General features: G+C 41.1%; 1 long non-coding RNA gene across 1 annotated transcript in view; it reads right to left on the bottom strand.

Annotated features, from left to right (window-relative positions):
* Positions 1 to 4,687: 4,687 nt before the first annotated feature.
* LOC306799597 overlaps positions 4,688 to 25,082 on the bottom strand; it is a 48,429-nt gene continuing 28,034 nt past the window's right edge. The window contains exon 3 of the long non-coding RNA XR_013773638.1: positions 4,688 to 5,365. This is a non-coding gene — a long non-coding RNA (uncharacterized lncRNA). The remainder of the gene's footprint in view (positions 5,366 to 25,082) is intronic.

Below are 25,082 nucleotides of genomic sequence, written 5' to 3'. Positions count from 1 at the left end.
CCTGCAGTTGGTAGGGTGGAGAGACCCAATTCCAGGCACATATGCTAGCACTTTGCTCTGAACTTGTGTGGAAGGAGCTTGCACAGACACATGAAGCTACAAAAATGGTGTATAAAGAGGGGTGTGTGTTGAACTCCTCACACATATATTATATTGACTTAAAATATTGCTTAAAAACCCTTGAAATCCCATTAATCCTCTGTACAGAGCATTTGTGTGTCTTAACCCCATTTTGGGAGTCAGGACCAAAACCAACCTTGTCAAAATACTCTCTCCTTCCTCTGATTTGCAAAATGCACACTACTTTAACTTGGCAAAACATCAAAAATGACCCAAAAATACAATCTCTGCTGACCATAACTTGTCCATCGGTTTTACACTTCATTCAAAGAATTGTCCTATGACTGGACTAGCCAGCTGTGCCTGTTTTGCTTGCAAAACTTGTTGTATTTGTTCTCTCTGTTTTTAAGAACCTTTTGTTGCAAATCTCCCACACTTCTTTTAGCAAAAAATATTTGCTGCTGCTGTATTTTATATATTTATGTTTTCTCTCTCCCCATCTCTCATCAGCAACTCTTTCAAATCAAAAGCATTTCTCTCTGGTAAGGCCATCAGCTCAGTGGTTGTTCACTAGCCAGCAGCCAGTTTTTTCCAGTAGGAGGAGAAGCAAAAATAAAACTTTAATAAAATGCAAGTTTGAGATTAAAAAAAAATTACAAAGGAGAAAGTTCTGTTTAGCCTTTACTGCCAAGCTTTATTGCCCATGAAGTCTTAGCCTAGATGTGTTTTGAAACTTGAGGAATTTCAAGGAAATTTCCTTCATTCAGAGGTGTTTGGAGCGAGAGTATAAGATAGGAAAGCAATCATCTTTTCTCTCTTTTGCTTCAAACAGGTCTGTGGAGATCAGTTCATATCCATCACAACAGAGAACAGCATATGAAATGTCTCACACTGTCTGACTTATTTTTCTTTTCTTTGCGTGTTGTTGTTTAAGCTCTCATCTCATACTCAGTATAAATTTGCATCTCCACAAAACTGCCAAAAATGGTTTTCTTTGCTGCCATCTAAATCTGTTTATGGTCTACACTCCCAAAATCATTCTTTAAAGGAAAATGACTGACTTTCAAACCCCTCCTCCTCTTCTGTTATTTTTAACAAGCATTTCAGTGTGGTGTGGTTTAGAGAAAAGATGATTGCATTGCTGTGTGTTGCAGGACTCTCAGGAAACAATGCTAGAAGAGAAGGAACGTGGGAACTCTGTTCCCTCTCTTTTCCATTTGCAAACCCTGAATGCTTCCAGCAGCAGGGTAGCCAAAGACAGGGTGAAAAGGACAGAGCAAGCTCCCACTGGCAAAGCTTCTCTCATCTTCACTGGGACAAGGATTTGGCCGTGCCGTGTAGCATCCCAGCCTTGGACTGAGGGCTTCACTGGCTCCCCACAGCAGGCTGGCTCTGCTGAGGGAGACAGCACTTGCAGATAACTCAGCCCTTACAAGTATCCACCACAGTTATTCTTCTGCTTCCCTCAGTCTGGATACTTGCACAGGTGACAGAAGCACCAGTCCCGGGATCATATGAAAGGAAGACTCGGCACAAGTCCTGCTGGCCTCACCTCCAACACCTCTGTTCTTGTCTTTGTCTGCCCTTTTCCCTTACATGCCAGCTGACTCATGGTGTTTGCTTCTGCAGTCTGATGAGGGCTTGAGTCATAAGAAGTGACACGAGGATTTGACACTTCACATCCTCAGAGTCCAGCCCTGTCTGGGAGCTGTAAAGATCTGTCTCCACATGTCTTTACAGGTTTTGAGGAGGGGCTTAGCTCTTTTGTTGTGCATTTATCTGGAAGCCATGAGTCAGTACTGGGGAGACTCTCCTTTATCTGCAGGTTCTGAGCCAGAGGGTGTTGGCTTTGGCTCTCTAGACAGTAAGGCTGCTCTGAAAAGGACCTTGGTCATGCTTTCCTTGTCACTGTAGCACCATAATGAGTGCAGGTGCTGTGGGATGGTTCCACAGCAGCTGTTCCAGAAGTTGCTTCCAGTGAAAGACCATGGTGTGGCTGAGTGTTTGCCCAAAAAGAAGACCATGGAGGACATATGTATGCAATCCTCTCTCCTCAGAACACCAGCAGTGGTCTGATGTGACTGTGTGATGGTGTAAATGTTGGCACAGAAATAAAAGTCAAAGTTGTGCTGGGAGAGCAGGTTTTGGGGATATATGTATATGCAGGGCCAAAAGGTTTAGGCTGAAGCTGGTGGCATAGGCTCCTTAGACTCTTTTCATAATTCTGTTTTCTTTATTTCTCAGAGGGGTATATTCTGGTGCAGAGATCAAAAATGGGATAGCATAAGAAATGCAATGTCCCAAATGCTGACACCTGACCTAAGTACGTGGGTGAGGGAGAAATCTGTTGGACCAAGCTGCTTTTATAGGAGCTGTAACCACTCTAGAGAGTTGGGGAGGGAGACAAATGTCCTTGAATTTGTGGGAAAAGGGAAGGAGGGCAAAAAACGGAACATGTGTAGAGACACAGACTATTATTAATCAAAATAATAGGAGTGAAATAGTCAGGGGCATCAGGGATACAAAGAACCCCACACCTTATGTGGATCAGCTCATGTTATGTCCTTTCCTGTCTTTCAAGAAATCTGTTCCACTTCTAACTTTGATATTTAAAATATTCTACACTTGATAAATAACAAAATTATGGTCCTTAAAGACCAAACCACATTCTGGTAGCCGCCAAGATAACTTTATGAAGACAGACAAACTTGTGTTAAATTAAAAAAAAAAAATATCACGCTAGAAAGTTATGTAAGATTCTATTTTAAAATCATCTGGTCCTAATTTACTAAATTTACTGCCTCAGAGCTAATGCCAAACTGCTACATTTGATTTATAGAAATACTTTAGCACATTTTTCCATCAGGCTATTGTAGAATATATTTACTGCCTTTTTATTATAGTTAGAAATGCAGACTTTTTAAAGGGAATGAACATTTTTGAAGAGCCTATTGATAGTTTCTCACAGGATGCCAGGAGACATGCAGATAGTAAACAATGCTGTGTGCTTAGGAACATTCCACTCAATTTTCAGCTCCTTCACCATCTTTTTTTCTTTGTAATTGAACAAAGTGATCCATCTGGTAAATGGATGTTTGAAAATGTCCAGTTTGTGCCAAACCACTTTTCTTAAGCACAGACTACATTTTTTTCAGGCAAATATTTAAACAGCAGCCGCACTGTGATGCATTGCTAGCCATTAAAAAAACACACACAAAACCCAGACAGCAGGCAGGGGGGAGTCAGGGTGGAAGAAAGCTTAACAAATATTCCATTAAAAATCTCTCTAAAAATATCGTGCTAAACAACCCTCCTTCTTCCCCTTTCTCTTCCTGACAAGGGTTTCCAAATGGGAAATGACTGCTAGGGAGTAGGACCTACACTCTCTGATCTGCAGAGCAACTGAGCACATGCTCAATTTTACACACGTGCTCAAGTCCTTCTTTATTAATTTGTGTGTTCATGCTTCACAGAACAGAGCCCTTGGTAAGTCTCTGTCAGCTTGTACAACAAAACTCTGTTCTAGGAGAGTTTGTTTTTCAATGTTTTGAGAAACCTCTGTGCCTTTTTGCTCTCCTGCATCCATCTCCCTTTGAACTTGTCCACAAAGTTTGATCCATGTGCAATGAGTTCTCAGTTGCATGGGTATTGGATGGAGTTCTGGTTCAGGTCCTTCTCTGGTTTTTATTAATCTCTGTGTACTGATCATCTGAACTCAGAAGTGCCAAAATGCCACAAGCAGAGGGAATTTTTCTAGTATTTCCAGCTTGAGAAGAAGCAGTTGGTACAAGATATCTCTGGTAAACTTGGACTTACTCAGATCTAATCTAGCAGTCATACTGATAGCTCTTTTCAAAAATCCCCGTGCAGTTACCCAGAACTAGCACCGACTGCTTTCATTTTGATGTCTCTGTTTCCTCATCCACCCCTTCAAATGCTCTCAGTCTGAGATTCAAATTTAGGGTCTCCTGAAGTCATACAATCAACCAAACATCTTCAAAGACTTTTAATTTCAACCCTGTTTTGAGTCCATAAATTCCTTCCCATTTTATATCTCAAATATCTTGAGTTATTTTGCAACTGAAAGGAATTGATGTTTTTTGCCTTGATGCAGCAAGACATTGGACTCCTAATGCGTGCTCCAAAAAAGTATCAAGGCTTTTGAAGTGTCTGGTTTCAGTAACAGTACTACCAGATGGGCTGGGTTTGCACAGTGGAAGAGGCTGCTACTCCAGTAAAAGAAGGAGAGGGTGGAATCCTGGTCCTGCCAAAGTTGACCCAAGTGTGGCTGTGACTCCACTGCATCATCAGTTTAGTCTCCAGTAGAGAAGACTTAATCAATGACCGCATTTTTACACCACCAAGATAAAATCGATGTCTGTTTTGTATCCAGGCAATGCTTTGCCACTCTGTAACATCCCAAGAGTTTGGGGCGTTGCGTTTTTGTGAAATAGGTTACGAGGCTCTCGTGGGGTTTGTGGTTGTGGCTGTGGTGGTTGCTACTTCTGTTGTTTAAGGGCAGTCAGAAAAGGGGGACTGTGTTGCCCAACATGAAATGGTTGAGAAAATGTGCCTGCAGCTCAGTGAAAACCCACCAATTCTTCCCAAATGCTTCTGTGACACAGATGCAGGAGAGCCTCCCATGGAGAAATGGTCTGACATGAAAGGGAAGGGGGGTAAAAAGGTCGCAGCTAGGAAAAGAAATTATTCATCACTAGTTTTTGCAGGCTGGCATTTGTGTCTGCAGGTCAAAGTCTGTGTAAATTTGTAAATGTTCTTCTGTGTTCTGCTCTGGAAAGGAGGTAACAGCGCAAGGCAAGCAAAGCGCTGAAGTCCAAATTTAATTTGACACACCATGAAAATGAGACAATTGTGTGCTGGCTGCTTGAGGTCCAGAGATGTCGCCTCACATTACTGTCATTTGTTGAGTGGTTGCCAACATTTGTCCATTTTCACAGCCCTGTTCAATATAGAAGAAGATTTCTGGGGCTCCTCAGCAGTCTGAGGAAGAGTGGAGCTTTGTTTTTTGGGAGCTAATCCCCTTAAAACCACTTCCTCTTCCCACTGGAGTGAGGTTTTCTTAATGCCTTTTTGTGTGTTTTGTTTTGTTTTAATGACCAGTGCTCTTGGAGCTGTTTCCAGGTCTCCCTGAGAGGTCAGGTCTGCTTTTTTCTTTGCTTGCCATTCATATGGTGAGTAGCAAGTGCTCCTCCCACCCCTTTCCCTCGGGCTTTGAGGCTGCTCTGTTTGCTGACTTCAGTTCTCCTCTTTCAGTATGACAGTAGATGTTTTGTTATTTTACTCTCTAGAAAAATTAGAGTTCCGTAAAAAACTTGTGAATTTGTGTCACTTTTTGCTATTTATCACCACCCAAAAATCTGGGTGAGTAAAAAGTGTGTCTGCATCTTGCAGCCTTTTCTTTGCATTGTGATACAGTGAAAGACACCTGATGCAGAGAGGAGTTTTTCCACTTGCAGCCCTGGATGGCTTTCAGCTCAGCTTTAGCCTTTGTTGTTTTCTCTCACAGGGTTTGTTCTGCATTTCAGAACATGAAAATAAACAGGCATGTGACATGTTTATATAGCTTATATAGTTCTAGATTTCAGGTGTATTGTCTGTAAGCAGGTGCCCCAGATAATCTAAACTATATCAGACATGCCAGTTTTAAAGACATATAACTGATATGTGATAAAACTGCTTGATTACACATACATCCTAAAGATGGTGTCTGTGTTTGATTGCTTCAATATCTTGGTGGTGTTCAGAACCCACAAGCTACACTGAAGCTGCTTGATTTTATTAATCATTACTGTTTCTTGACACCAGTCCAGTTGATAAAGCTTGTGTTGAAGTAGCTGACAGTTGCATTCATATGTGTAGGGTAGTAATTCTGATTATTAAATATAGATGGGGCTTCTGCATTTTCACTGAATCTCCCCCACTGTATCATTGCCTGTGTTGTAGTGCTACAAAGAGCACCAGGCTGGATTTCACTTTGTCTAGGGCCTGTGTTGTCCTTGTCCTCAAAAATCAAAGTAGTTTGGATGTTTGGTTCACTGAGGCATGTGGATATTGAGAGCTAGACTTTCAGGAGTAAATGTGGGTCCACCAGGAATGGGACTGGGTTGCCTGGGTATGGAGTCTGTGATCACATCTATCTTGGGCTACCCCAGGTGGCATACAGCTGCAGCTCCAGGGCACAGCAATAGCCAATATGTCCAATTGCAGATGGATAGTTGAGAATGGAGGTCTGAGCCTTTTGAATCCAACCCCTGAATATTTGTTGGGATCATAGCCAAGATATCTAAAAGTCTTGGCTTAGCCAAGCTGAGCTGGAGTATGAGACCTGCTTCTCCCTCTCTTCAAATCATTTCTTCTGGCAGGAGCCAGACATGCAGAAGAGAAAACACATAAAATAATAATAATCACATCTTCAAAGTATGTTTGAGTTATTTCCAGGTAAAAATTTGGTCCAGGAGTTCTGGGAGCAGGAAAGATTTGATAGTTAGAGTAGTGGTGGTAGGAAAATCAGGGCCAGTTTCCGGTGCCTAAGGTTCAGCCAAGTGAAAATTCATCCATTGTGAAGTTGTCACAGCCTGCTTGCTTAGGCGACCACGACCTCTGCCACTTTGATCCTTTCAGTGCTAAGTGGCCTCTTCCCTGGTCCAGCCAGGAACAGAAAATGATTCATTGCAGTCAAGCATCTCAGTGCTCAAAGTAGCCAGTAAGTTTTTCCCAGGACTTTTCAAAAAGCCTGTTCATTTGATGGAATGCACACAGAAGGCAAAGATACTGTAGAGGGGAACTACTCTCCCTGGGTTTCTGTTTCTACCAGTTTGTGCAGTATGTAAAAGAGCCTTAAAGCCATCACTGATTAACTACCTCATGCATCAATGAGCACACACTGCTCTGTGCATCTGTAGTCTGCCTTGCTAGCTGCCACGGCAAAATGCATCTTTCTGGTTTTAGTCTGAAATAACACCTCACATTGGGAGCTTCGAGACCATATAGTCATATTCAGGATGTGGTTTTCAGCTTGTAATACAGAGTGGCAAGAGCAAAATAGACTCAGAAAATTTGCTGTACAGTGCCATCTGTGACCCATGCTTTGCCACTATTCTTCACAAAGAGATGAAACCCACTGTCCTAACCCTCTGAACTGCAACTGGCATGCTGGGAAGGCTGGACTCAGCTTGCTCACTGGGTACAGTAGGACAATAACAAGGACAGGAGGACAAATGCAGCACAGTGACTTTTGCCCAAATACTCAATAAACTGGCCCTTACTTTTTTGCTTTGGCTTCTGCTTAAATTGATTTATCACCACAATAAATCTCAAGTTTTCCCATCCTCCTAGGTGGGTACCTAAGTAGAATTAGCATCCTGGCTTGACTCCGTTCCTAAGCTACCCTATACATGGAATTCTTATATGCCACCTCTTTGGTTGCCATGCATCTGGCAAGTCCTTGCCAGTGTCTAAGACTCAGCCCTTTGGGCTTGGAGTCTGCAAAGGGCCTCACTGTGAGGAGCTTGTGGGAGCCACTTTCTGCAGCTAGTTCTTATTCAGTCATGAGAGGCTCAGCATATACAGAATGTAGGTGGGGACATCTACTCCTTAAACCAAATTATGGGGAGAAGCAAATGCAGTGGCTGTCCTGAAGCTTCTAAAAGGGCTAGTTTCCAGGAACACAGGGCTAGTTCAGCAGGGACTAGCTGTGCTGCTGAAGAAGCTTTACTAATTTACTCAACCCAACCCTGCTGAATGTCATCACACAGGAAAGACTCTTTCCTTTTTGCTGGTAAGCACTCATTGCTCACCAGCAGAGCAGTTATACCTTCAGGGAGGGATACAGTCTGTGCTGGGAGCTCAGCAGCCCGTGGGTCTTTATACAGGAAGGTTTTCTGTCCTTCTTTGTGACAGATTTGCTATTAAATGGAGAAGAAAAAGGATTTGCCACGCTAATGGCATTCCTCCACTCATTAGCAAACAGCAGAGGCTGTTTGTGCTGTGTGCTGAGGACAGCCCTGGTGTGACCAGGAGATGTGCATGGCTGTGCAACATCCACCTTCATCCTGCAGGTATTGGCCACACTTGCCTTTGGCCAGAGGGCCAGGCCCTGCTAATTCTCCCTGACAAATCTATATCAGCATCACATTTAACAGAACTGGAGCTGTGGAACACACTCAACATAGAGTTATTTACTGCTAGCACTGGCATCAAGTCTCCATCTTTCCTCTTTAGAGGACACAAAAAAAACCCAAACCCCCCGCTCAAGCCCCCCTAAAACAAAAAACCCTTTATAGTCTAAAATCCCTCAGAATCATGGTTTGAAACTGCTACCAAAGAAAAGCTTGAAGGAAATATTTGCCCACCAGTTAGCAAACTGATCTTTAAGGAAAAGCTCTTGAGATTATTGCATAATTAGTGGTCTCTGACCTCATAATGAAAATAAAGCTTCTTCTAAAACCACCACCTAGCTAGAAACCATGACTTCATTTCAAAGAAGAGTTATTGAAAGAACAAGACCAATTGCATGCATTACATTCTAATAATTTTCCAGACTATCTCATTTTTGCTGGAGTAGCTTCTCTTCCCCTCCAAAGAAAATATGCAGCACATAATCATGATATACAGAGTGGGTTCCTTTTCCCATAAATATATTTTGAGTGTGAAACATGGGTTTTATGACAATTTACTTTTGGTGATGATTTCATCTGGGATTTTAGTGGCTTATACAGTGATGTCAAACCAGTTTCTGTCCCAAGCAGCTCATCCTGCCACTGGTGTGGCAGGAGACCGTGTCATGGAAACTTGAGAGATGGTGCTTGCTGGTGGATCTCATACAGAAGATGTTTCTGCAAAATTTTAGCCCATGCTAAAAAAAGCCCCACACTGAGCTATGTGGTAATGTGGGGGTGCAAAAGTAAAGGGCTAACTCAGGGTATGTTGACATTAACCCAAATTAACTAGATACACTCTCCAGCTCTAATTTTGTTTGCTTTTTTTTTTTTTTTTTTTTTTTGGTTAAACATAGCTTCAGGTCTATTGAATGATTAATAACATTCAAAAAAGTTTCTAAATCTTGCATAACTTGGATTTTCACAGTGCATCTTCCAAATCTAGCCATGTCAACATGCAATATTTATGTCTCATTTAATATTACAGCCCTGTTCTGCAACTGTGAAGCTTCTTCCTGGAGCAGTGAAAGAGCTTCAAGGGGGCTCACACTCATGGCTGGATCTTGTGGTTATTGAGCCAGGCCCTCAGTTTAAAAGCAAAGCTTTTGATGTGCTAACATGTGAGCATGTGTCTCCTCTCTAATATAATATTCTAGAGTTCAAAGAATACCAAACACAGGTGAAAACAGCCCTGACCTTTCTACCAAACAGCAGCATTGTTCCATATTTGCACTCCAGTACATGGTTCTAATAATCTGACCCCTGCCTGATTCCATGTACATTTAGCTGTGTTTTGTTCTGCTAATGGTGTGATTTGTTTCACGTGGAACTAAGCTTGTCAGAAGAACAGGATGCTCTTCCCTTTAAAAAGTACTCTCAGTATCTGCTCCCAGGCCATTCTTTCCTCTGAATATTTTCTGAACACTTACATTTCAAATTGTTCCTACCAGCCTGTCATGCAAATATTTCAATGGTGAGGACTGCAGCAGCTCTTATAGAAGTTGTACAGAAGTCCATAGGCCAGATTATTAAAACTGCCTCTAAGGAAGGATTTTCTTCAATTGTGAAGCATCATGACCACTTTCAATATGCTACTCAACAACCAAGTTATTTTCATTCAGGATAACCAAATATTGGATTCTGTATTTCTGAAAAGAATAACTGCTTTCAGTAATTTACTTCCCAATTGATAATGGCTATTAAAATATCTGCATGTGTGAAAATTATATCTACATGTAAAGATACTCACAGTTTAACCAAGTTCCAACTAATATGGTAAAATTTATCTGGATTTTAAGTACCATAAGTGTACCTTAACACAGTAAGTGCTGAATGCATGCTTCATTCAAAGCACTGCTATTGAATAATATAATTCTTCTCAAGTTGTCTGTCTTCTTTCATAAGTGCAAGTGAAAAGTAAATATTCTGGCTGAGAAAGCGTAACCAACTGTGACCTGAGCACCTCTGCTGATTAATGTAGCATGGAATTTTGCAACAAGCACCTCAAAGAGAAAGGAGTGCAAAATCAATTTGACACATTTTTTCTTGTTTTATGCCATATTACATCAATTATTAAAAGGCTGAGTTGAAGGGCTGGAGATTCCAACTTAAAAGGTACCCTCCTGAGGAAGGAAAAGGAATGGTTAAAATTTTCTTTTTTTTAAATTTTAAACAGCAGCCCTTGGAACTCAATTTATCTGAAATATAAAGAAATCCCCACTTGGTGTCGAGTGCAGATAGAAGAAGGAGTGTAAAAATTTCAGGCCTGTCACTTGGCTTAGTACAAGTCATCCCAGGTGTACTGATGTGAATGAGTCAACTCATTCAAACCCATTCAACTCATGAGTCAACTCATTCCCTCATCTTCACTGTCAGGGCCTTTCAAAATGACTGTGTGAAATGACCTCTAGTTCCACAGGTTCCATGACTGACCATCCCTTCATTTGCACCAGATTAAGGTCCAGTGTCTTTCTACTAGATTGCAGGAGGTACCAGACCTCTAGTGCACCCTGCTTCTCATCTTTAAATTGCATCTTCTTAGAGAATCAAGAAAAAGCTTCCCTTCTACCTTTATATAGGTCTTTGACTTCTGCACCTAAAAATCTTTCCATCATTCCAGTTCAGCTTAAAAATACAAACCAAAAACAACACAGTAAATGGACATTGAGCAATTTAATCTCATCCCCTTCTGGGTGACAACAAGGAATATCTGGTAATGTCAATATCATCACCATTTTCCCTCTGTAGCTTTTTTTTAAAACTGAGGATATGTTTGCTGAAAGTCATTGGTCCCTACCTTCCTAGGCTTCTTCAAAATAGGATTTAGAATTACAACTCTCCTAGCAAAAGATCAGTATTAAGGAACTGGGAAATTTCCTCTTACCTCTGCAGGCATGTTCAGAATGGGAAGCCTTTATTTCTTCTGGAATACAAACCACTCACATCCAACTGCTAAATAGTTTTGGGACTATGTATGTATGTGTAGTTCTTCCACACAGATTTATATAGCTGCTAGTTTAGGACTGTTCATTCTTCTTTATCTTAAGATATTTTTTCCATTAACTAAATTAACTTCTTAGAAATTACTTCCTAGTTTACTATTGAAGGAAACCTTTTGGACAATGAAGAAAAATGTCCTTTTTTCCTTCTCTTCCGTGCTGTACCTGCGAATATTGTATTACTCACTACTGTTGTTCTCTTATATTGCAAATGTAGGTGGATGAGAGCCTAGCTAGGGACTGTAGTGTGTGAGATTTTTGGTGCACAAAATCAAATGAACATTGTATGCTGAGAACAGTGACACAATGGCAAATAAATTCTGTGTATTCAAAATAATCTGTTTACTGCAGGTAATGATACTGAGGTAGGTTAAAAAAACTGCATGCCCTTCTACATAGAATTGTTGAAGTTTTGGTAACAGAGATTTTAAAACCAAGCCAAATGACCTTTATTTCAATGTAATTATATAGTTTCTGGGAAGAGACAGTGTGCTTGTATTTTGGGGTATTTCTGACTGATTAATCTCCTTTTTCTCTCATGTACAAAAGGAAGGTGAAACTTTGGGGTTTCTAGTCTGAGGAAATACCCTGTTTCCAGTTGTGAAAGTGTTTTATTCCCTTTGCCTCCTAAGATGATAAAAATATTTTCCACTGCTTTTTTAAACTACAGAGAACAAAACCTCAGTAATAACTGGGGAGGTTAACTTGTATTTTTATTTTGTTTAACACGTAAAGAAATTAAAGCTCTTGATTACTTCTCCCTCTTTCAAGGAGCACTTGGACTGCTTGCACCTCCTCATTCCTTTAGGCCAATATTTTTATGAGTGTTCATTACTGTAAACACCTTTCAGTAGAAGATTAAAAACTTCATGTTTATTGCTCATCATAGTTTTGCTTATAGCTGAAGTAGTTTATTTATTCACATAAACAAAAGAAAACTAAGGCTCTGCCTGATGACCCAGCAGAGGAGTTCTTGCTTTCTCAGGTAGTGCTGTAAAGGACTTTTGCCTGTTGTGAATAAAACCTCTAAAATCCAAGCTGCCATAAAGGAGATAGTTAGAAGCTTTTAGCAGTACACCATAATATCTGGAACTCATCCACAGAAATGCAGTGAAGTATTTTAAAATACATATGAATCTCCCAAATCTTTGGACATCTGAGCAGCTTGCTTTGAGCATGACCAGAAATTAAATATCTCCCAGACCTGCAAACCACATCTGTTGCCAAGTTTAATCCCAAATACCAAAAATGCAGAAAGAAGCTGTCTCATAAAGCGTGCAGATACTTATAGGTACAGATAGATCATCTACTTTTGCAAAATCCCTGACAAATCCCCCGAATTTTCAATATGCAAAATCAACTTGCAGCTGCATATCTGCCACAAAGGGGATTTCTGTGCTGCAGAGAGATGGTTTTTTGGTGGTGCAACTATATCTACATCAATTCCATCTCATAGGGCTAGGCTCTGGGTGAGCTGCCAGCCTTGGCTCCCTGGAAGTTGAGAGTTGGGAGTTTCTTAACTTTAGATAAATGGTCATCTGCACACACAGTGAAGTTCCTAATAAATAGGTTCATGTGCATCCTTAAGCTTTCATTTCCTTAGGAAGCCAGGCACAGCACACTCCACCCCCCCCAGGTGCACACACATAGAGATGGGCATTTTGTAGGTAAATTTAAGGACCAGCCTGACAAGTTTAACAAACTGTACTGGTCCCTCGAGTGCTGTTGTGTCCTGTGGCACATTTACACAGGCTGCACTGGCACCTGGCTTTCAGAAATGAGCACGAGGCCATTGTGTGTGGTTGCTGTGATACTTTCAACACACAGATCTTGACCTCGCTGCATGTTAACCAGGCCTGTGGGTTTGGGAGTGCTTTTGCATAACTTCTGTTCATGCAGATGAAAATCTCTCCTCTTTTTGCATAAGCAAGTCCTGGCCATTAAAATCAGATTCCAAAGAAAAAGGTCAGCTTTTAACAACCATCCATTGTATAAATGTACTCTTGTTTTTTCCTACTCCCTCCCTAGATAACCACAATGATTCTTTAGGTATTTTTCTGCCTATTTGTTAACACGTTCATCACATAGTTTGTGTCTGCATTTGGGTATTTTGTAAGCTGACTTATTGATTACTTTTCTCTAGTTTATTTTAAGTAAAGAAATGAGAGTCAGACTTTTCCACTGGTTTCTCAAGAACAAGCTTGCCCTTCTGTTGCTGCTGGTGTACATAGCTGCTTATCCTGCACTGAGTTAGACTGTTCAGGGTTAGAACTGTTCAACTAGTGTCTAATTCCTCAGATCCTTCCAGCTAGTGAGATGTGCAATTCCTCAAGCATTTAGTAGGATAACATTATGAAATCATATATTATTTTTTTACCAGCCAGCAGATGAAATGACAGCTCTCCCTGTGCTCTGGAATGTCATTGTGGTGGCCTCTTTTACAAGTTTTGTCAGCTTAAGAAAAACAAATACCCTACTCATTTGCCTGAGGTCACAAAAAAACAACTAAGCATTTAGTGTTGTTAAAGGGAACCATAATTATTATCAATTACCAAGTGTGCAAACATATTTTGTTTACTCAATGGATTTAGACCTATTTTCATTCCAGTCTAATTAGAAAGCTACATGGTAATCTCCAGCCTCAGGCTTTTCCTACTCATCCTTGAGTGACTGCTTAACTTATCCTTTCAAAATAAACAAAGAGCTGCCACATCCACAGCAAAGCTCCAAAAGGAGATTTCATATGCAGTGACACAGCATTAAGATATGATTTCTTGTAGCAATTCCCTTTTATTTTGCTTTGAAAAATTGCCTACTAATTAGTAGCTTCAGTGGAGGAGATTTAACTTTGAAATTTAATTTCAGTATTTTTACACTAAGTTAATATTTTCTTTCAGACATGTTGGGAGTGGAAGAAAAATAAATTTGAAGCAAAGATTAGTTAGTTGACCATATTACAAAAAAGATAAATTCTGTGAGTATAAAGTAGTGAAGTAGAAATCTGAATGAGTTTATGGGTTCTCATTTCTCATATGCCTTCCAGAGCATGTTAAACAAACGTGTTGGGATTAGCCCATAGATAATAGAACCTGCCTGTGGGCAGAAAATTATATTAGATGATCTCAGAGGTCTCTTTGAGCCCTAGTTTTCTAAGATAAATTTTGAATTAGACAGGCGGCTGAGCTGTGTGAGTCACTGAACTTAATCCACTAGTGCTAGAAATCAGGGTACCCACCATGCACCCTGAAAGGGAGGAGCAGACCCCTCATTTGAGGGGAGAAGGGGAGGAGCAGACCCCTCATTTGAGAGCTGTGCTGCTGTAGGAGGAGGGGGATGTGGAAGCAGGGGAGTGTAGTTAACAAACTTGCTGTGGCACCAGTATTTATTTACCACTTATTAGGCACAAAGGAGTTTGGAGCTAATGCAAGAGAAAAGAAGGTTCAGTGTCTGCGGGCAGAGGTTCTCAGGGTTGGAACCACAGGCTCTGTGCAGAACATGGCAATTAGGCACCCAAACCACCCACACAAATCCCATCCCAGAAAACCATGGTGTGTTTATGTTTATAATTATGGTTGTATTTATATTTTAGACCAAAACACAAACAAACCTCTTTAACAAAAGGTCTCATTGCCCAAACAACATTTCTGTCAGGAAGAAGGGGCCCCATACAGTAGAGCCAGTCACACCACCAGATAGGCAGCAAGGAGATGTTCAATACCACAGCAGTGATGCTCCATGAGATTTTGGGTAGTCTAGAACAGAAGTTCCAAGGTTTCAAGTGAAGGGCAAGTGGGTGTGTGTCCCCATGTCCACTGCTGTGTGACAGCACATGCTCAGTTGCTGCCATTTTTGCTGTTTTGTGGGAGAAGCTGGATGTCTCGTGTTTTTTACAAGGTTAAGTAACCAGACTCTGGCAAACAGTCGGACTCTGTTGCTCTCTATAATGTTAATATTTCCACTCAGTGATATACAGTGGCTTTAGGACCTCAAGAAGAGATGTTTGTGCAAATTACCAAGCAATTCAATGGCATGTGCATTCCAAGGACTCATAACTCAGGCAGAAAGAAAAAAAATCAACAAATTCCTCAAAGGAACTTGTTTAGGGTAGCAATTTCCTTGCCATATTTTAGCTTTCTGTCTCCAGCTATTCAGGCTGTCTAAAATAAATCAATGGGATCTTTTCTTCTTTTTTTTTTTTTTTTCCTGAACAATGGGGTAAATGTGATCATTTTTTTGGTGCTACTCTTCTCATTAATTCTTTTCTTTCCTAAATCTAAACAAAACCTGTGACTGTTTTTGTTGACAGCTCTACTCTAAGACCCAAACATGCAGAAACTTTCAACAGGCTTAAAGTAGTATTTTAACCAGGAGAAGTCAAAATAGCTCAGCTGGTTTACCCACCACTGGAATGCAACACAAGCTGTGTAGGCAAACCAGGCCTCACATGCTAAAAAACATCAATAATGAGTTAGATCCATTCCCTCTTTAGAAGCTATGGACTTCACCCTATGCTGGAAGGATGTTAAGTCCAGACTCCTATTAGGTGGCCTCATCCCAGACAGTGGTGAGTCCATAGAAAATCATAACCAGTTGTGGATTGGGTTGTTTTAGTTTTTTTTTTTTTTTTTTTTGCCAAAGTTGTATAATTTCCCTTTGAAGTACTGTTGTGGGGAACATGTTTTATTGCACATGGTGATAACAGCAGTTCAAAATTTTAACCCATTTTTCACTATAAAGTAAGAATTTGTGTCCATGAGAGCTTCAAGCCAGCTTTTTTAGCTACAAGCTGCAATTTAAAAAAAAAACTCAAATGAATTTAAGGCACTGCTTGAGAGCAAGAGACCAAAGAGATGTTTCTAAGCTAAAAGGCAGACAGAATAAGCTTGGCTTTTCACCAAGCTGCACCAAATTTGACGAATGAAATTTCATTAGAAGTGCAGGGAAGGTTGTGAAACTGCCAGTAAATAACTGTCTCCCCAGAGTCTCACACTTTTTCCAGAGTCTATTTTCTCCTTGGACTTCATTCTGCCAGGGATGATATTTTAAAAGGAAAAACCAGAGTTCAGCATCAGAGTTAGAAGTTAGTAGATAATAAAGGTCAAATGTATTTCTTCCAGGAGCTACTGGAATTTATGCCATTGTGTTATCTTTTCTTCCTCCCTTGTGCTTTCACTCACAATTGTTACCACTAATGGGTCCAAGCCAAAACCATGAATCTGGACAAATTCAGGAATGATTCCAGAGCTAAACTGTGCAGCTGACCATTTTCTTTCCCATGATCTGGGGCAAAACCCAAGCCCCAGGCCTGCCACCCCATGCTCTTTAATGCTTAAAGCTGATTCAGACCTGAATCTGAACTTCATGGCTTATGACTCTCTCTAGTCATCATTCCCCAGTAATCCAAAATACAGATTAAATGCACATCATCATTCATCCCACCAAACCACATCTGTGCACAAAGCTACTTTTGCCCTCTCAGGGCATTACAAAACCATAAAGTATCTCTCTTGGCTGTTACCAAGCAAAGAAAAAGGGTTCTTTGTCTTTTTTTTCTTGCTGGTCTGTAATGAAGGTTTTCTGCTCTTTCTGGCTCAGGGATTTAAGACACTTCAGTTTCCAAACAGGAAGGCCTATCGTGACATGAGTTTGTGACTTCTGTAAGGATTAGCACTTGACTTTCTCTTCTGTACCCCCCCCTCACTGCTCCTCAGAACCTTGGTTGGGGGGGCCCTGACAATGCAGCTCCTTTTGCTCTGAAGCCAGGGCAAGATGCAAAGCCCAGTGATGGGCAAAGTGCAGAAATGCAACTTTCCTGCTCATCTGCTGCAGCTTGTGATTGACTGAGACTGGACTGAGGGAGCACCTGAGCTGTTTCCACAGGGAATTCTGTGCTCAGTGACACAATCTGCGTGGCTTCTTACAGATGGCACTCCCAAGGATTCCTCCTTTGGGAAACAGGCCTGCCTGTGTCTGTCTCTGTTGTTAATGCAGTTTTGATCATGCTAGAGATGTTCTGCAAGTGAACTCTTTCCTTCCCTGAATGCAAGGAATGACCTTTTCCTGGTAGCAGGTGAAAAATGGGTGTATATATATATGGGACACAGCAGTGTCCTCAGTGGACAAGAGATGGAAAAGGAGGTGCCTTCTGACTCATTTTCAAGTTTTCTTTTTAAAAACTCAGCACTGTGTGTTTTGGGCAAAATTAATACCTGTCAGAAGAGCAGAGCTGGCATTTCAGCTCCTTAATTTGGCTGCTAATTTAATTTGCTGGGAATCAAGTCCTGTGCATCACATGCTTCAGCTGATAAAATCAGAAGAACTTTACCACCTTCCCTCTTCAGACCATGCCACTGATGTAAATGGAAGTCATTAGCCCAGTAGTTTATGGGAAGAGGATTTAGAGTATTGAGATAATAGAGCGCTAGTCATTACTTTTCCAAGTTTCCTGTTTCCTAGAACCTTAATTAGAACTTTTAAAAATCACTGATAACCCAAGTATCTTGCCAGTGCTTTTAGTAGAGTAATCCTATGTGACTTTCCACAAATCCTTTTTAATTAGCCTCTTTCCCAGGGTGTGCCACGCCAGCAGATGATTACTGCATTAATCTTACTGTATTTGCTGCAGATTCTTTATTCTTTCTCTGCAGATGGAGTATTATTTTGAGGCCCCATGAAGTTTTAACTCTCAATCATACTCTGTAAAATTTATTCTCACCCTTAAAGAGTCGATCTCATTTCAGGGAGGAACAGGGGGGATGGTCTAAAATTAAATGTTGCAGATGATGTTGCACAAAACACATGCAATTGCACACAACATACACAGTGCTGCCAGCTGTCCTGCTGCTTAAGAACAAAAAAGTCTCTCATGAAATCTGAATTTGCAAGTTGATTGTACTGCCATTGAACAAGCTAACACATGCCATACGACTGCACAAGGTCACACAGGAGGCAGTGCTAACACACCCAGTAGTGATACCACACTATGTAGATTTTGACACCAGATGGACTTTTAAGTCTTGAGAAATAAGAATTTATTTATGGTGCTTATTATTGAGAAATAATATAAAATTTGTCACATGAGAAAAAAATTCCCATCATTGCACTTGATATTCACCTCTGTACTGGATAGGAAATGTCATGAGAAAGAAAACTCTGGGATGCTTAGCCAACTAGATTTGCTAAAAATCATGCCTGCATAATTTGTATCTGCTTCAAATTTGCTCCAATTTTGGGTCATCAGCCAGATGTTAATCTGAAATTTAACATAACATTAGGGAGGGTCAGCAGAATATTGAGCTTTGTATTTAAAATATTACAATTTATGCTGTGTGTTTCCTACATCAGCTGCTGTATATGGCACTATGGAAAGCATTTTGCAACTAGTCACAGTAACTCCCTGAAAATATTTTCCCTGAAATTTTCTGTTTGGAGGTGGGAAGCTAAATATGGAAGTACAGTTTTGCTGTCTCTAAGCTTCATGACCATTTTCAACAGTGGTATTTTTCACTATTTCCCACTATGTCCTGGGAGCCAGTAAAGATTTCTGAAACTATTTGCTTGATAGAACACCCACTGCTTGTTTTAATTAGCTCGGTCTCATTTTTAATAAGCAGCAGCTGAAAATATTGAGTGGGATCTCATATGTGTTCAGTATTAATGTGGAAAGATAGGCCTGACAGAGTTCAAGCTTCCATCCTGGTTATTGCAGGTGTAATTCCACAAATCTGATCTGTTACAACATAGGGGGAGTGGCAAGACCCAGCCAAACTAATTTGGGTGGGTTGAAGCTATTTTTCACTTGAACAACTTAAGGTATATAAAAGCCATTTAGAGTCCTTTTTTGTTCATTTCTGTTCAAGGCTGCTTAGGTCTTCTGTTGAAAGCAAGTAATGATTGCCTGTAGTGGATAGCTTTTCTATTATGAGATAGTTAAAGCATGTCAGCAATCTTTGACTGATAACAAACAAACCAACCAAGCTCTACTCATATTCTTTCACACAGAGCCTTTAATACTTATTGACATGCCTGGAGCTGAAAAAAAGTCAAAAGTGAGCCCTGTTAATGGTTTGTAAACACGGAGTGTGGCCACACCTTGTAGTGTCTGCAGCCTAAGGGAACAGATCTGCCAAATTAGATCTGCTCTTAAATCCCAGGAAACAAATCATTGGTAATAAAACACAATGGCTGTTCTCCATCTGCAATCAATTTCTGTTTAACTAATGATGTTAAGTGGAAAATAGCCAGAGTCATCTCTTATTAGGTTCTTGAATAAACAATGGCTGTAGCTCAAATGTTTCATTAGCAGGGAGGGAAGCAGCCAGCAGTTCCTTTTCCAGGTGTCTGTAGCTGTTGGGGTTTGCAGAGCTGTGGGCAGGCATGGCCCCTGTTGCTGCCATCACCCTTTGTGTGATGGAGAGAAGTGTCTCTGTTTGCTGCTTGGCCAGGGCAAGCATGGTTTGAACAGCAAGGTGAGCTCTGCAATCCAGTGAAGTGACTGAGTCCTTCTGCTGCTTGCAAATGGCTTTGGGCTCAGCTGTGAAAGAAGTCACCCAGGGTGAAGCCCTGTGTGAAGTTCTGTGTCACTGGGAGGAAATTACAGAGCTGTGTCTATCTCTAAGCTCTCAGGCAGGGCACCTTTTTGTTTCCCCTGTCCACTTGAGCAGGTTGGGGAGCTGCTGATGGTGCTGCAGTCCCCCAGAGCAGGCCAGCTGCTCAGAGTCAAGATGTTTTTCCTGGTTCCACAGCAGAGAAAGATACAAGGTGTAATATTGGGTTCAGGGCCAAGGGCAAAAGTTGTCTTAATCTGAAGTTGATGGTTTGACTTCAACACATTTTGCCAGAAGCCATGCACAGACAACACCTCTCAACTTTCACTCCTTAAGTTAGTTTTTTGTGCCATCTATAAATTACAGAATCCAAGTCTCTTTAAGTGAAAATTCTGTGCTATGTGTGCACACAAGGCTTGGCTGTTCTCTTACATCAAAATGCCATGCCAAATAAATAATCATAAGCATACAGAAATGTCATGAATGAGAGAAAAGAGAAAAAGACTAAAGTTAAATACAACTTCTGAAAAGTATTCTGGGAAATGAACAGGCATTGTGAGCAAAGGCAGAATAATTTGTAGGCAGATGAGTGAATCTGTTCTCTAATGGCATTATAATGCTGCTAATAAGAAATGTATGTATTCATAGAACTTAAGTAGATGCTAGATCCTCTTGCTTTAGTATTAAAGTAAATACATCTTTAATATGTTTTCAGAGAGCCCCTTCAGTTCTACACTACTCTTTGCTAGTTTAAAGAAAAGAAAATGCACACAAAAAACAAAACAGAAGAATTCCTAGAGAAAAATATTTATGCTCATTTGGGGCAACCCAAAGCCTTTCATTTGTTTTTGTTGTGAAAGGCAAATGTTTGCCCTGGGTCTGAGCCCAGCCTGCAGGTGTGGTGGCTGGTCCTGTGTCCCCCTGCATGTGTGGGCAGCTTTCAGGGTGGCCCTTAGGGTGCCCTGCCTTGCCACACTCCACTGAGCTGTTTGCATTGCTGGGTGTGTTGTAGATCTGTCTGTCTTGTAAAATCTGAGTATTTCTGGCTTAGGTGACATTACAGAAACTGTGAAAGGTAGGGGCTTTGCTTTGGTTTGCTTTTCTCTTTGTGCTCTTCAGACCTAATGGCTTCAGGCAGATCAAAAGGGAGTTCTCTCTGATTTCTCCCTTGTGTCTGACTGCTTCTGACCATCAAAGCATTGGTTCCAAGCATTTAATGTTTGCACTGACCTATTCCAGCCTTTTAATATGTATCTGTGTTTAGTTAGCTGCTCTGGATCCCCCCCTCTCCAGTGGAATAGCAATGATGACCATGAGATAAGGGTTTATATAAAATGGCCATGCAAAGAAAGGCTTTATATTGGCACAAAGATTGTTTGCTTTGGCTTTTTCTTAGGTGGATCCCAGGTAATCCAGGTACACACTGTGGTAACCCCACACAACAGTGAAACAAAACACTTAGAGGCTCTCTTTTACTGGCCAAGGTAATATTTAAAAACTGTACACAGGAATAGCCTAGCCCTTAAATATCAGTCTGCTCAACATCTGATAAAATTGTCACCTAGAACCCCATGCTCTCCCTTCTGCACTCATCCTTGTTAACTCAGGGATATCTTCTCCAGTTGGTCCAGGATGCATTAATCCATAATCTAAATTTCAGCTAAGTCTCTGTATCTGTTTCTTCTTACTCTCAAGTTGACTGGAGCATGAGATGTGCCTTGCTTGCACTTTGGCATACTTGGAAAGGAAGGAGGACTAAGCTGGCTTTAAACTTGTACCTGGCTGCAGTCTAGGACTTACTGGGTTGGATACAGGCATAAAACAGAGCAGGCTTAGGCTTTTTTCCACACTTTGCTTTGTCTGCCAGCATGTGCTGAAGACTGCTCTGTTTTCTGTGAGGATTATCAGGGAATGGACTTTTTGCTTATGGGCTGTCCCTGAGGTCTTACTGCTGCATTAAAGAACTGTAAATGCAGGAGCTGCTCCCAAGGCAAGGCTTCCTTTAGATAAACTGCGGCTAATGAAAGTTGTGAACTAACTACTTGCACAGCAGATGGGAAACAAATGGAAAGCATACAAACCCCTCTATCTATATTACATACTTGTATATTTTCTGCCTCCATTGCTAATTTAATCTGAATTTTAGTCTAAATAGTCTAATTTTTCCATGAAATAGAAATAAATATAATCAGAGCTATTGGTACTTTTCTTCAAAATCCTTTCTAGGGTACTCACTTTTTCTTGCTGCCTCAGTCAACACTATACCCAAATTTCTACATGGTGATTTTAAGGACCTAAAGCTCTATGCACTACAACTCTGTAATTGTCTATATTTTAGGTAGCTGCTGCCTCAGGCCTTTATCTTTCTGTGTTTCAGTGGAGATGAAAATAAACTATCTGTGTCAACTACAAGTAGACATTGTAGATGGAGAAAATGAATGAAAATATTATTCATGGAGTGAAATGTAATCCCCAAAATCCAGTCTGGGAGAGCTGATGCTCAGCTGAGGCCAGTTTTAAAACCTTTAAGGCAACCTGCTTTCCTTGTAAACTGAGGAATTGGGTATAAATACATTTTACTGCACTTTAAAGTACAAAACAAAACAGAGGGTTGAAAGGTACTGTGCTCTCTTGTTAAGCCTCACCCTCTTTATATGGAGCTAGCCTAGCCCTCCCACTCTTTCTCTGTGGTCTTAGTACAAGTATTAATCCCAGTTTCCCTTCCCCATTGGCAAGGGGCCTCTCCCCTTGCAAGCCTCTGGTCAGACAATACTGCTGAAGCCTGATTCAAAGCTTGCTGCTGATGCCAAACCTGTGTTTAGCTATTGTTTGGAAACCCTAACAATTAGCCAGGGTGTACATGTTCAGCTGGAAGCCAAGGATGAAGTACAGAAGGTCAGGGGCTGGGCATGAGCTGCTGAACAAGAGTCACAGAGCAGCTCAGTGTACTGTAGAGCAAGGCACAGGAATGTGCAGAGAAAATCCACAGTGGCATTTTGGGGAGGACATCCTCAGGAAGGACATGTTGTTGCTGCCTGAAAAAACCAGGTGGATCAGTTTTGTGGTCTGAACTGCAGAATCAGATAAAGCACTGAGGGCTGAGTAAAAAAATACCTATATTTTGCTAAAAAAAAAAAAATTTAATACTGGGATTCTTGCAAAATCTAGGAGCTGGTGGTACACATAGTCTTTTTCTCTGGAGGATAAAATGAGATGGCTTGACAGTGGAAGGTTCATAAGGATAAAAAATGAGTGCTGTGTGCTGCATGTCAAGAGAGAAGTACATGATTCAAATATAACTTGTCTGGGGGTCGTCTGAACCTGTGGGTTTGTTTCAGCTTGTAACTCACTGCTGTGTCTTGCTTCTGCCTTTTGCTCCCAAATAAGCAGCTAAGAGGACAATTTAATTTACTCATGCAGCTCCCCTGAATCCAGATATGGACTGGGTTGTGCACAGAGAGGAAAATGTTACCTCTGGCCCATTATTTGCAGGCATTAAGATGTGTGGGCAGAGCTTGGTTGGCTGGTTTTTGGAAGGTGCTAGTGTTAGGTACAAGTTATATTTGTCTGGGCAGGAAGGCTGAAATGTATCCTGCCTAGCAGAGATGCTGAGAGTGAGGTGTCTCCAGGACCTATCAAATCTAACACCAGACTCTATGGACTGTGGAGAGAACAACCAAGGCTAGTTGTCTTTGTTGGGTGGGGTGGGTGCTAATGCCCCAGAGCCTTGGCTGGAGAACTAAACCACTGTGGTGCTTCTGTCTGTAAATCCCAAGTGTGGACCTGGGGGAGGTGGTGGGAGGGGATGTCTGAATGGGAAGATGCTGAGGCAAATGTGATTGTACACATCTCATAGCCCAGCTCAGAGAGGAACAGGGTCACTCCATGCTCCACCAGTGGCAGTGGGGCAGTCACCTCTGCTGGGCAAGGCACAAGACTTCCCTTCCATCATGGGACTTTGCCTTTTGGCCAAAGTACAGGGAGGTGGTGTTGGCCAGTTTCTGTAAGAAGAAAGCTGTATCTGAGTCCTGCTGTCTGTTTCCAGGCATGTTCTGGATGCAGGCAAGCCAAAATTCTTTATTTGACCTCAATTTACACCTTCCCAGAGGGAAATAAGGAGGCCCTGCAACTGAGACTCCTGACTGTAAGAAAGCAAAGTGTGCCACAAGCATTTCTCTACCTGCTTAGTAGCAGGAGACAAGGGAAAGTTTCTGCTTAGTGGGAGAAAGTGAGCACAGCTAAAGCCTTATTACACACAGGAAGACACTTGCTACCTTTCAGCTCCTGCTTTCTCCCCATGATTTGGCACCAATTCATTATGCCCACACAACTTCTTCAGTGTGACTTGGCTTTGCAAAAAGCTCCTTAATCCACCACAGAAAGGTTTTAATGCAGTTGCATCCAGCACAGTCCTATTTCACTTGATTTAAATGAGAGAGTTAAATCTCAGTCTAGACAGAGAGCTCTCTAGCTGCTGTGGATCTTGTACCCTGCAAGCTGTATCATCTATGAGCATGTTTCTCATTTTCCAAACGAGCCCAGGGGATCTGCACACCCTCTCCATAAAATTCCTGTCTGTGCTAAATTGCCTCGTAGTCCTGATTTATACCTCAATAAAACATATCACGAGAAGGGGAAAATGCTTAATTGTATAAATGACATACTTATGCAGGACACATTTTTGGTGGTTATTTATGTACTTATCTTCTTTAAAAGGGGTGTAAAGAGCCATGACTTTCATTTACAGTGAGAACCACAAAAGGTGAGGAGAATAAATGTAAGGGACAAGGAATAAATCCTAAACCCTAAAGTATGGCTTCTGGAAAAGGACCTCTGTTAAAAGATTCACTGAAAAATATGAAGAGATGCATGTGGGATCTTAGGGGATTTCAAGAAAAACTTGGAGATTCTTTCTGTTTTTTATCAAACCCAGCCATTTGGGCAATTTGATGTTGAAAGTTGGAAAGCATTTAATTTTTTTAAAACAGTAACAAGTGGAAAAAAGTTTTTTATGTTGCTTATGAAATCATCAATTCCAAGTTCTTCTTTGATTCCTTTCACCCAGACCCCTTTCAAAATTGCACTGTGGTTTTCTTTTAAAATAGTTTCCTCAGGAATAAATGCAGTGCTAGAGACTGGGACAGGTATGCAAGCCTGGCTTCAGATTTGGGCTGTGAAGTTTCTATTGGCAACTATGTTCTAGTAACAAGGCACTCTGGCAGCGCCTTAAATGAGTGTTCAACCAGCACAGGCAAGATAAGATGACTCCAGGATAATTAGAAATGGGTTCATTACTGGGA

The sequence above is a fragment of the Erithacus rubecula genome (assembly GCF_903797595.1).
Source record: "Erithacus rubecula genome assembly, chromosome: 3".
NCBI lineage: Eukaryota > Metazoa > Chordata > Aves > Passeriformes > Muscicapidae > Erithacus > Erithacus rubecula.
This window is presented reverse-complemented; position numbering and strand designations above follow the sequence as displayed.